This window comes from Pseudophryne corroboree, chromosome 9 (genome assembly GCF_028390025.1).
Source record: "Pseudophryne corroboree isolate aPseCor3 chromosome 9, aPseCor3.hap2, whole genome shotgun sequence".
Lineage (NCBI taxonomy): Eukaryota > Metazoa > Chordata > Amphibia > Anura > Myobatrachidae > Pseudophryne > Pseudophryne corroboree.
In genome coordinates this window covers 264,300,836-264,313,315 of record NC_086452.1, presented here as the reverse complement: position 1 = coordinate 264,313,315, position 12,480 = coordinate 264,300,836, and positions in this window count along the sequence as shown.

Genomic DNA, 12,480 nt, shown 5'->3' with positions numbered 1-12,480 from the left:
TTGAGGTTTTGTTTGCGTTCTTTTGACAGTGAATTTAGTAATGAGGTCATAGCACCAGTCTTCCCATAAAGTAAGACGAGAACCTCATCTCAAGCAGCACCATCCTAAGAGTCTCTTTCTACTAACTTTGCATTTGTGACTTAACATAAGTAAAAAAATACATGCGAATGCTGTTACATAGTAACATAGTATCTGAGGTTGAAAAAAGACAATTGTCCATCGAGTTCAACCTATTTGTGGTCTCCTATGCATGATGATTTGACTAAAATTTCTGACTGATGCTGCTGTCAGCTGTTGCATTTTATCCCTATTTATAGTAACTATAATGCATGACTATGCACCATACCCCTGGATATCCTTACCCATTAGGAATTTATCTAACCCATTCTTAAAGGTGTTGACAGATTCCGCCATTACAACTCCCTCAGGCAGGGAATTCCAAACACGTATTGTCCTTACCGTGAAAATGCCTTTACGCCGTATTGTGCGGAATCTCCTCTAACCTGAGCGAGTGTCCACGAGTCCTCTGTGTTGATCTAACCAAAAACAGGTCCCGCGCAAGCTCTGTGTATTGTCCCCTTATATATTTGTAGATGTTGATCATATCCCCTCTTAGTCTCCGCTTTTCCAATGTAAACATGCCTAGTCTTTCAAGCCTTTCCATCGTCTCCATGCCCTTAATTAGTTTAAGGGCATGGAGACGATGTTGGGTATGTTATGTGCTGGGTACATAGGCTTTTGTATAATGGGTGCAGTACACACGGGCCCCCCGGACACCGCACACACTCCACCAGTTATAGACCCTCCGTGCAGTGCGGGTACAAATCACGACAAGTTCTGAGTAATTTGCACTGGAGATGTCCCCAGGAACAATGCGCAGGCGCCATGTTCCTGGAGACCTGCGCATGCACAGTAGACTCTGGTATTATGCCAGAGTCTACTAACTGCCGGAGAGGAGGTTGCATGCGGGTCCCCTCCTATCTTAAAATGCCCCTGGCTGGGTACATCTATAAACAGAGCACACACACAATTCTGTAATAAAGTTTAAATAACCCCCAAACCCTCTTTCACCAATTTATTAGTTTGAATAAAAAAAATATTCTCTATCTATATTCCAAAGGGATCTTCTGTACTTGTAATCCAATAAAAACTCACGGTTTGTTTTACAACAAAATTGGCAGGAATGGAAAAAATATATAACACAGGTGTAAACACTTTAGATACACTATGTACTCCCATAAAGTTGTGAATGGTTTCCTTCAAGAGTAGTGACATGCTTTGGAAAAAAAAATGAAATCAAACAATATTCAAAGAATTGGGCCGTAACACAGGTTCATGTATTTTTGGAGATTGAAAAATACGGGATGCAGTTAAAATGCCGGCTGTCGGGATCCCGGCGTTGAGGATAGCGACGCTGAAATCCTGACAGACAACAATGCTGCCAGCTGGAATCCTGGCTCACGAGGGCTATTCCCACTCATGGGTGTCCATAACACCCACAGTGTGAGAATAGATCCTGTGGCCAGCGCAGCGAGCCACCGAGCTTGCAGCGTGGCCAGCGCAGTGAGCCCGCAAAGGGGACTCAGTGCTTGCCCCGCTTCCAGCATTCTGGTGGGCAGGATGCCGCTGTCGGGATATTGGCAGCCGGCATCCCGTCCACTGGGATAACATATGTAATCCGAAATATACAGTAGTGCGGAATTTGCTGTTGAATGCGCTAAAATGCTTTGAAACCTTGCGGTAAAAATACAAGTCAGCTGCATCATTTAAACGTCATCTGGTTAGGGCTGTAAAGACAGCAAGAGACTAGGGGGGTCATTCAGAGTGGATCGTAGCTGTGCTAAATTTAGCACAGCTACGATCTTCTTCCCTGACATGCGGGGGGACGTCCAGCACAGGACTAGCCCGCCCCGCATATCTGTCCGGCCCCCCCTCGCAGAAGTGCAAAGGCATTGCACAGCGGCGATGCCTTTGTAATTCAAGAGTAGCTCCCGACCCGCGCAGCTTTAACGTGTTGGCCGGGAGCTATTCCCTGGCCTGCAGCGACTGCGTGTGATGTCACGCAGCCGCTGTGGCCTGCCCCCCGTTCGGTCCGGCCACTCCTGCGTTGGCCGGACCGCGCCTACGAAATGGCGGGCAAACCCCGCCGTTTCGCCCCCTCCTGCCCAACGACCACCTCTGCCTGTCAATCAGGCAGAGGCGTTCGCAGCCCTGCCACCGGCATCGGCCGCTGGCATGCGCCGGCGCACTACGGCACCGGTGCATGCGCACTCGAAACCCGTTCGCTCGGCTGCGATAAACAGCAGCGAACGAACGGGTCAGAATGACCCCTGGGTTCTTAATGTTTATTCTTGCCCGCTACCCTTGTCCCCACTCCTTGTGCTTTAGTTACAGGCAACTCTGTAATAATTTGTTTCAGAAGGCATGCATGGAGACAAGTCTTATGGCATTCCTTTCTGAACTCACTCTTGTGTTGCAATGGACACCATGTCAAAGAGTAGCGATAGGAGAATAGTAAGTGTCATCAGGAGGAGGTAGAATGAGGCGGAATGCCCCTGGGTCATAGAAAAAACTTTGTTCCAACATCTCGTTATATTCAATTTCCTGGCACTCTCAGTTACTTAACAATGGAAAATCTTTATCAGATGTCAGTCAAAAGCGAGGAATCCTCTATTTCCAGAATGTTCCTCAAAAACAACAGATAAAACACCTCATAGGGCAATATTGCATTCCACAGATAGCACAATATGAATAACAGTAGTATGGGCCTCCTACCATATGGAGGAGTCTACAGTAATAGCAGACAAACCAGCATGTGTAACGAGAGGGTGTGTCCCACACGGAACTTCAAAATCACATTTCCAGTGACCATAAGTAATGGGAAAAAATCCCAAATAGCGTGATACAGTATTTAATTCACAAAACAGTTAAAAATTGCATAAAAGAACAATAGTACTGGATTCTTACCCGGTTCTTACATCAAATATTCATTTTACTATTAACTTTCATTAAGCCCCATCTGAAACTATTTGTAATTGGTTATGACATTGGTTAAATAAATGCATTGGTAACTCAAATGGTGATTTCTTTTTGACCATGGCCGGCTGATTATTCCTGAGTAGACTGAAAATCAGCTATTTTGAAAAAAAAGACTTTCCCCAAAATGGCCGCTGCTCCTCCCCCTTCCACATCCATGAGGGTTACACAAAATGGAGGACAGACCATGCGGCTTCCTTTGTCACAAAAAAAAAATCACCATGCAAGCCCCTGAAGTTATTTTAGGCCTGGGTTAAAAATAAAACTATCATGCTATGCAAACTTTTAAAAAATACTTTTAAACCTACTTAAACAGATAAGCAATCCAATCTGAATCAAACACAATATGACTCATTTGAACCTTGTTTTGCAACAAAATGATCAGATATGCAGAGTACAGGTGTGTGCGTGTGTTACGTGTCTTGCGTGCGCAGTTGGCACCAAACAGAAATTAAACAGATTTTTAAAAAAAGCTTTACGTTCTTACCTTCTGGAACCGGATTCCACCAGCATCCCTACAAATCAAGCGACGCAGACGCTTATCTGATCAGCACTACCGTATCCCCAACCACAAACACGGATACAGGGGATACTACCTTTCCGCCCTTTGCTGACGGATAAAGTCTGCCTGGTTTCGCTTGACTGCGGATATGAGGTGGACTGGACGAGCCCCCAATTGATAATGTCAAATATTTACCTTTGAACATAAGCTATGTATTAACAACGTGAAGCCGTTATGGCCGCTAAGCCACGTGCACGTGCTACGCACTTTGTACGCTATTTGCATACAAAGACTTTGCACGTGGTACGCACGTAACGTACACACGCTGCGCTGGGTGTACGGAATACACACACAGCGGGCGCACACACAGTTGATAACCTTTAAACCTTTTAAATGAACGCAGTAAGGGTATGCTTATACTGTAAACCTTGGCAATGTAAAACCACAATGATGTAATGCTTAAACCTTCAACGATGTGAATATGGTATGAGCAGTTAATACGCTAAGAGAGAGACCCTATATAATTACTGGTGAAACACACAAGACCTGGTAAGGTTCGAACACCTTCTTAGAAGATTTTTAGTATGAAAAAGGGGAAAAACAGTTACAGCTTATACACTACAGACCTAACATCAATATCTACACAGTATAACAAGAAATAAATGTGAACAATAGCGAACGATCGCAAACAGAAAAAACAGAGAGAGTAAATGGCAAACACTTAAGGGATAACAAAAATGAGAACAAATGGCGTACACAAAGAGTAACAAAATGGCTACAGAGAAACTTGCATACGTGAGAATGTTTCGCCGGCGCAACCTGAATTCAGTCCTCAGCTATCAAGGAGAAAGCCTTCAGAGTCTTGTGTGTCAAAGCCTATTGCAAGCTATATTTATTCACTAGCTCAAGACATACTACAATAGACACTGTGTGCTCTTTTTCCATTGGTTAGGGGGTGGGACATGTCCTGCACCAGGGGCCATTGGTTAGTCAAGAAGTGGGTGATGACTAGGACTTGTTAGTATTCCAAATTCCTGTCTGTCTGGATTGTTGTGGGTAGCTATTGTTTCGGATCTTCCAAACAAACTCTGTCTCAGGGCTTTGTTTACCCCACTGTCCCCTCCTTCAGTTGGGACAATGACAACTCAGCACTCATTATTCTGGAGAGAAACCTGGCCCTATTCATAAACAAAGGTGTAAGCCCTTTTCATAGAATCTCAAAGCTTAGTGTAAATAAGGCCATTGAATTCAGTCTGTGGGAAAGAAATGACTGAATTCCATTCACTTACCCTGCACTTATTTGTAATTTATTTTAAATACAATTTATCTATTTTCTACTTCAGCGCATAACTATGCGCAGGAATATGCAAATCTTTCCTAACTATCATAGGAATATTACCCTTAAAATACCCTACAGCTGGATACTAAACACCACCTTTCAACCTTTATCTGAGTCTTCCTAGCATGTAAAGAGGCATCTCTCTGTCCAAGAACCGTTTAAACTTAATATTTCTCTAGACAACGTCAGCAAGTATGTTAACTATAAAACACACTATATGAGTTAAATATGTTGCGATCGAGTCGCCCGCTAGACGCTCACAAACTCTACCGTAAATGCGCACACCATGCGCCAAAGCGCACGGCCGTAGAAGCTCCATTACGCTAAGTGCGAATATGCATACGCACGGCAGAGCGTGTGCATGCGCAGCGGGCATGTGCATGGGGTTAGTACAAGGCATGTGAATCATGATATTTTTCCGACTTTGACAGAGGCCATACAGTTTGGCCGATTCCATGCCAGAATATTCCAGTGGGACCTGTTGGACAAGTGGTCCGGATCCCACCTACACATGCACCAGAAGATAATCCTGTCTTCCAGAGCCAGGATTTCGCTCCTGTGGTGGCTACACAGTTCTCATCTACTAGAGGGACGCAGGTTCGGGATTCAGGACTGGGTCCTAGTAACAACGGATGCAAGTCTCCGAGGTTGGGGAGCAGTCACACAGGGAAAAGGCTTCCAAGGAAAATGGTCAAGTCAGGAAACCTATCTTCACATAAACGTTCTGGAATTGAGAGCCATTTACAATGGCCTTCTACAAGCGGTACATCTTCAAGATCAACCTGTGCAGATCCAGTCGGACAATGTAACAGCAGTTGCGTACATAAACCGTCAGGGCGGAACAAAAAGCAGAGCAGCGATGGCAGAGGTGACAAAGATCCTACTCTGGGCAGAAAGACATGCAAAAGCTCTGTCGGCAATTTTCATTCCGGGAGTGGACAACTGGGAAGCAGACTTCCTCAGCAGACACGATCTCCATCCAGGAGAGTGGGGCCTCCACCAAGAAGTCTTCGCAGAGGTGACAAGTCTTTGGGGAGTTCCTCAAGTAGACATGATGGCGTCTCGTCTCAACAAGAAGCTTCAGAGATATTGTTCCAGGTCGAGAGACCCTCAAGCAATAGCAGTGGATGCACTGGTGTCACAGTGGGTGTTTCGGTCGGTGTATGTCTTCCCTCCACTTCCACTAATACCAAAAGTTCTCAAGCTCATAAGAAGAACAAGGGTTCGAGCGATCCTCATTGTCCCAGACTGGCCAAGGAGGACTTGGTATCCAGATTTTCAGGAGTTGCTCATAGAAGATCCTCGGCCTCTTCCTCTTCACGAGGATCTGCTGCAGCAGGGGCTGTGCGTGTATCAAGACTTACCGTTGCTACGTTTGACGGCATGGCTGTTGAGTGCAGGATCCTAGCCAGAAAGGGTATTCCCAAAGAAGTCATCCCCACTCTTATTCAAGCCAGGAAAGGAGTAACGTCTAGACATTACCACCGTATTTGGAGAAAGTATGTGTCTTGGTGTGAATAAAAGAAGGCTCCTACGGAAGAGTTTCAGTTGGGACGTTTTCTCCATTTTCTGCAGGCGGGTGTGGATGCGGGCCTAAAATTGGGTTCAATCAAGGTCCAGATTTCGGCCTTATCAGTTTTCTTTCAAAAACAATTGGCCTCCCTTCCAGAAGTTCAGACGTTCGTGAAAGGGGTGCTGCACATCCAACCTCCATTTGTGCCTCCGGTGGCACCATGGGACCTTAATGTGGTGTTGCAGTTCCTTCAATCGGATTGGTTTGAACCTCTACAGGAGGTAGAATTGAAGTTTCTCACTTGGAAAGTGGTCATGCTGTTGGCCTTGGCATCCGCAAGGTGGGTGTCTGAGTTGGGGGCCTTGTCTCACAAGAGCCTTTACCTGATCTTCCATGAAGATAGGGCAGAGTTAAGAACTCGTCAGCAATTTCTTCCGGTTTCGTCTTTCCATATAAACCAACCTATTGTGGTGCCAGTAGCTACTGACACCTTCACTGCGTCAAAGTCTCTTGATTTGGTCAGAGCTTTGAAAATTTATGTCGCTAGAACAGCTCGGATACGGAAAACAGAGGCTCCGTTTGTCCTGTATGCTCCCAACAAGATTGGGTGTCCTGCTTCTAAGCAGACCATTGCGCGCTGGATCAGAGGGATGATTCAGCACACTCATTCCACGGCAGGATTGCAGATACCGAATTCGGTAAATGCCCATTCCACTAGACAAGCAGCTACTTGGTCTGGGTCAAACACGTTTGCAAAGTTTTACAAGTTTGACACCTTGGCCGATGAGGACCTCAAGTTTGGTCAATCGGTGCTGCAGGGTCATCCGCACTCTCCCGCCCGTACTTGAGCTTTGGTATAACCCCATGGTACTAAAGTGGACCCCAGCATCCTCTAGGACGTATGAGAAAACAGGATTTTAATACCTACCGGTAAATCCTTTTCTCCTAGTCCGTAGAGGATGCTGGGCACCTGACCCAGTGCGTACTTTACCTGCAGTGGTTAGTTTTGTAGTTACACAAGTGTTGTGTTACAATTATTTTCAGCATGTTGCTGCAATTGTTCATGCCCGTTGGCATGGGTTGTGTTGAATGCCATGTTGTGCGGCATGGTTGATGTGTGAGCTGGTTTGAATCTCACCATTAAATTAAAAATGATTCCTTTCCTCGAAATGTCCGTCTCCCTGGGCACAGTTCCTGTACTGAGGCCTGGAGGAGGGGCATAGAGGGAGGAGCCAGTTCACAATCTGAAAAGGTCTTGAAGTGCCCATGGTACCTGCGGAACCGTCTATACCCCGTGGTACTGAAGTGGACCCCAGCATACTCTACGGACTAGGAGAAAAGGATTTACCGGTAGGTATTAAAATCCTGTTTTTTGAGGTACATTCCGGAAATAGAGGATTCCTCGCTTGAGACTGACATCTAATAAAGATTCTTTATAACTTTTCCATTGTTAAGCACCGAGGGACTCTTTATTGGTGATACCGTGTTTTTTTAAATGTACATTTGAAGTGTGTGTGACGCTTTACACCAGTTGAATTCCATAGGCTGCCATTTTGCGCAGAGGCAAAGTTCTTAAAAAATTTTCTACTCTCAAGTACTGAATAATGAATCCATGAAAGTATTCCAAGGACAGGATGATATCCATTTTGGAAAGACTCCACATTAAGGGCCTAATTCAAGGTTAAATGCAAACGCATTTGCAGTTGCCTATAATCGATACACTGTGCATGAGCCAAATTTGCATGGCGCATGTCTGCCGCTATATTTGCATACGGTATAATGTAAAAATTGCCTCCACTTATTTATTCTGCAGACTCGCACATAAAAACAACCCCTCAACTTAACAATGTTATAAAGGCGAGGCGGAGGACAGTCTGTAGGCAGTCTCCGCAAGGTTACAAATCTGGGTGTGTAACTGGCGTGTAGTGGGATGTACCTGGGTCCGGGGGGCTGCATACGCATATCTGCAGATAGATAACCTTAAAGTACAGAAAAAGTAAATGCAGATACTGGGCAGGTGAAGAGCTACGCACACTGTGCAAGTCACCATAATGGCAGCAGTATCATCGATGATTGATGCGAAGGCTGCAGAATTAGCGAATAATCACACAGCTGATGTTATTTAGCAATATCACACTCAACTTGTGTGCTGCCTCACCATTTTAGCTGTAGGTTTTTGACCCTAATGCATTCTGAATGGTTTATTTCTTTGTTTAGCTTCTGTTGGTAAGTGCATCATTAAAACTGTTCATGCATTACAATTTAGGACATTAGTAACATATGCACGTTACCCTGTGTTTGTAGCTTCATTAGCTGGAGACACTGAGGCAGATGTTATTACACTTTCTCTATCGTCCTAGTGGATGCTGGGGTTCCTGAAAGGACCATGGGGAATAGCGGCTCCGCAGGAGACAGGGCACAAAAGTAAAGCTTTCCGATCAGGTGGTGTGCACTGGCTCCTCCCCCTATGACCCTCCTCCAAGCCAGTTAGATTTTTGTGCCCGGCCGAGAAGGGTGCAATCTAGGTGGCTCTCCTAAAGAGCTGCTTAGAAAAGTTTAGCTTAGGTTTTTTATTTTACAGTGAGTCCTGCTGGCAACAGGATCACTGCAACGAGGGACTTAGGGGAGAAGAAGTGAACTCACCTGCGTGCAGGATGGATTGGCTTCTTGGCTACTGGACATCAGCTCCAGAGGGACGATCACAGGTACAGCCTGGATGGTCACCGGAGCCTTGCCGCCGGCCCCCTTGCAGATGCTGAAGTAAGAAGAGGTCCAGAATCGGCGGCAGAAGACTCCTCAGTCTTCTAAAGGTAGCGCACAGCACTGCAGCTGTGCGCCATTTTCCTCTCAGCACACTTCACACGGCAGTCACTGAGGGTGCAGGGCGCTGGGAGGGGGGCGCCCTGGGAGGCAAATGAATACCTATTTTGGCTAAAAATACCTCACATATAGCCTCCGGAGGCTATATGGAGATATTTAACCCCTGCCAGAATCCGTTAAGAGCGGGAGACGAGGCCGCCGAAAAAGGGGCGGGGCCTATCTCCTCAGCACACAGCGCCATTTTCCCTCACAGAAAGGCTGGAGGGAAGGCTCCCAGGCTCTCCCCTGCACTGCACTACAGAAACAGGGTTAAAACAGAGAGGGGGGGCACTAATTTGGCGTTAGAAATATATAAAAAAGATGCTATAAGGGAAAACACTTATATAAGGTTGTCCCTATATAATTATAGCGTTTTTGGTGTGTGCTGGTAAACTCTCCCTCTGTCTCTCCAAAGGGCTAGTGGGTCCTGTCCTCTATCAGAGCATTCCCTGTGTGTGTGCTGTGTGTCGGTACGTGTGTGTCGACATGTATGAGGACGATGTTGGTGAGGAGGCGGAGCAATTGCCTGTAATGGTGATGTCACTCTCTAGGGAGTCGACACCGAAATGGATGGCTTATTTAGGGAATTACGTGATAATGTCAACACGCTGCAAGGTCGGTTGACGACATGAGACGGCCGACAAACAATTAGTACCGGTCCAGACGTCTCAAAAACACCGTCAGGGGTTTTAAAACGCCCGTTTACTTTAGTCGGTCGACACAGACACAGACAGGGACACTGAATCCAGTGTCGACGGTGAATAAACAAACGTATTCCTTATTAGGGCCACACGTTAAAGGCAATGAAGGAGGTGTTACATATTTCTGATACTACAAGTACCACAAAAGAGGGTATTATGTGGGATGTGAAAAAACTACCGTAGTTTTTCCTGAATCAGATAAATTAAATAAAGTGTGTGATGATGCGTGGGTTCCCCCCGATAGAAAATTATGGGCGGTATACCCTTTCCCGCCAGAAGTTAGGGCGCGTTGGGAAACACCCCTCAGGGTGGATAAGGCGCTCACACGCTTATCAAAACAAGTGGCGGTACCGTCTATAGATAGGGCCGTCCTCAAGGACCAGCTGACAGGAGGCTGGAAAATATCATAAAAAGTATATACACACATACTGGTGTTATACTGCGACCAGCGATCGCCTCAGCCTGGATGTGCAGAGCTGGGGTGGCTTGGTCGGATTCCCTGACTAAAAATATTGATACCCTTGACAGGGACAGTACTTTATTGACTATAGAGCATTTAAAGGATGCATTTCTATATATGCGAGATGCACAGAGGGATATTTGCACTCTGGCATCAAGAGTAAATGCGATGTCCATATCTGCCAGAAGATGTTATGGACACGACAGTGGTCAGGTGATGCAGATTCCAAACGGCACAAAGGTGTATTGCCGTATAAAGGAAGAGGAGTTATTTGGGGTCGGTCCATCGGACCTGGTGGCCACGGCAACTGCTGGAAAATCCGCCGTTTTTACCCTAAGTCACATCTCTGCAGAAAAAGACACCGTCTTTTCAGCCTCAGTCCTTTCGTCCCTATAAGATCATATCTGCCCAGGGATAGAGGAAAGGGAAGAAGACTGCAGCAGGCAGCCCATTCCCAGGAACAGAAGCGTTCCACCGCTTCTGACAAGTTCTCAGCATGGCGCTGAGACCGTACAGGACCCCTGGATCCTACAAGTAGTATCCCAGGGGTACAGATTGGAATGTCGAGACGTTTCCCCTTCGCAGGCTCCTGAAGTCTGCTTTACCAAGGTCTCCCTCCGACAAGGAGGCAGTATGGGAAAAAATTCACAAGCTGTATTCCCAGCAGGTGATAATTAAATTACCCCTCCTACTACAAGAAAAGGGGTATTATTCCACACTATATTGTGGTACTGAAGCCAGAAGGCTAGGTGAGACTTATTCTAAAAAAAATTTTTGAACACTTACAAAGGTTCAAATCAAGATGGAGTCACTCAGAGCAGTGATAACGAACCAGGAAGAAGGGGACTATATAGTGTCCCGGGACATCAGGGATGCTTACCTCTATGTCCCAAATTTGCCCTTCTCACTAAGGGTACCTCAGGTTCGTGGTGCAGAACTGTCACTATCAGTTTCAGACGCTGCCGTTTGGATTGTCCACGGCACCCCGGGTCTTTACCAAGGTAATGGCCGAAATGATGATTCTTCTTCGAAGAAAAGGCGTCTTAATTATCCCTTACTTGGACGATCTCCTGATAAGGACATAGTCCAGGGAACAGTTGGAGGTCGGAGTAGCACTATCTCGGATACTGCTACAACAGCACGGGTGGATTCTAAATATTCCAAAATCGCAGCTGATCCCGACGACACGTCTGCTGTGCCTAGGGATGATTCTGGACACAGTCCAGAAAAAGGTGTTTCTCCCGGAAGAGAAAGCCAGGGAGTTATCCGAGCTAGTCAGGAACCTCCTAAAAACAGTGCATCATTGCACAAGGGTCCTGGTAAAAATGGTGGCTTCCTACGAAGCAATTCCATTCGGCAGATTTCACGCAAGAACTTTTCAGTGGGATCTGCTGGACAAATGGTCCGGATCGCATCTTCAGATGCATCAGCGGATAACCCTATATCCAAGGACATGGGTGTCTCTCCTGTGGTGGTTATAGAGTGCTCATCTTCTAGAGGGCCGCAGATTCGGCATTCAGGATTGGATGCTGGTGACCACGGAGCCCAGCCCGAGAGGCTGGGGAGCAGTCACACAAGGAAAAAAATTTCCAGGGAGTGTGATCAAGTCTGGAGACTTTTCTCCACATAAATATACTGGAGCTAAGGGTAAATTTATAATGCTCTAAGCTTAGCAAGACCTCTGCTTCAAGGTCAGCCGGTATTGATCCAGTGGGAAAAACATCACGGCAGTCGCCCACGTAAACAGACAGGGCGACACAAGAAGCAGGAGGGCAATGGCAAAAACTGCAAGGACTTTTCGCTGGGCGGAAAATCATGTGATAGCACTGTCAGCAGTGTTTCATCCCGGGAATGGAAACTGGGAAGCAGACTTCCTCAGCAGGCACGACCTCCACCCGGGAGAGTGGAAACTTCATCGGGAAGTTTTTTCCACATGATTGTAAACCGTTGGGAAATACCAAAGGTGGACATGATGGCGTCCCGTCTGAACAAAAAACGGGACAGGTATTGCGCCAGGTCAAGAGACCCTCAGGCAATAGCTGTGGACGTTCTGGTAACACCGTGGGTGTA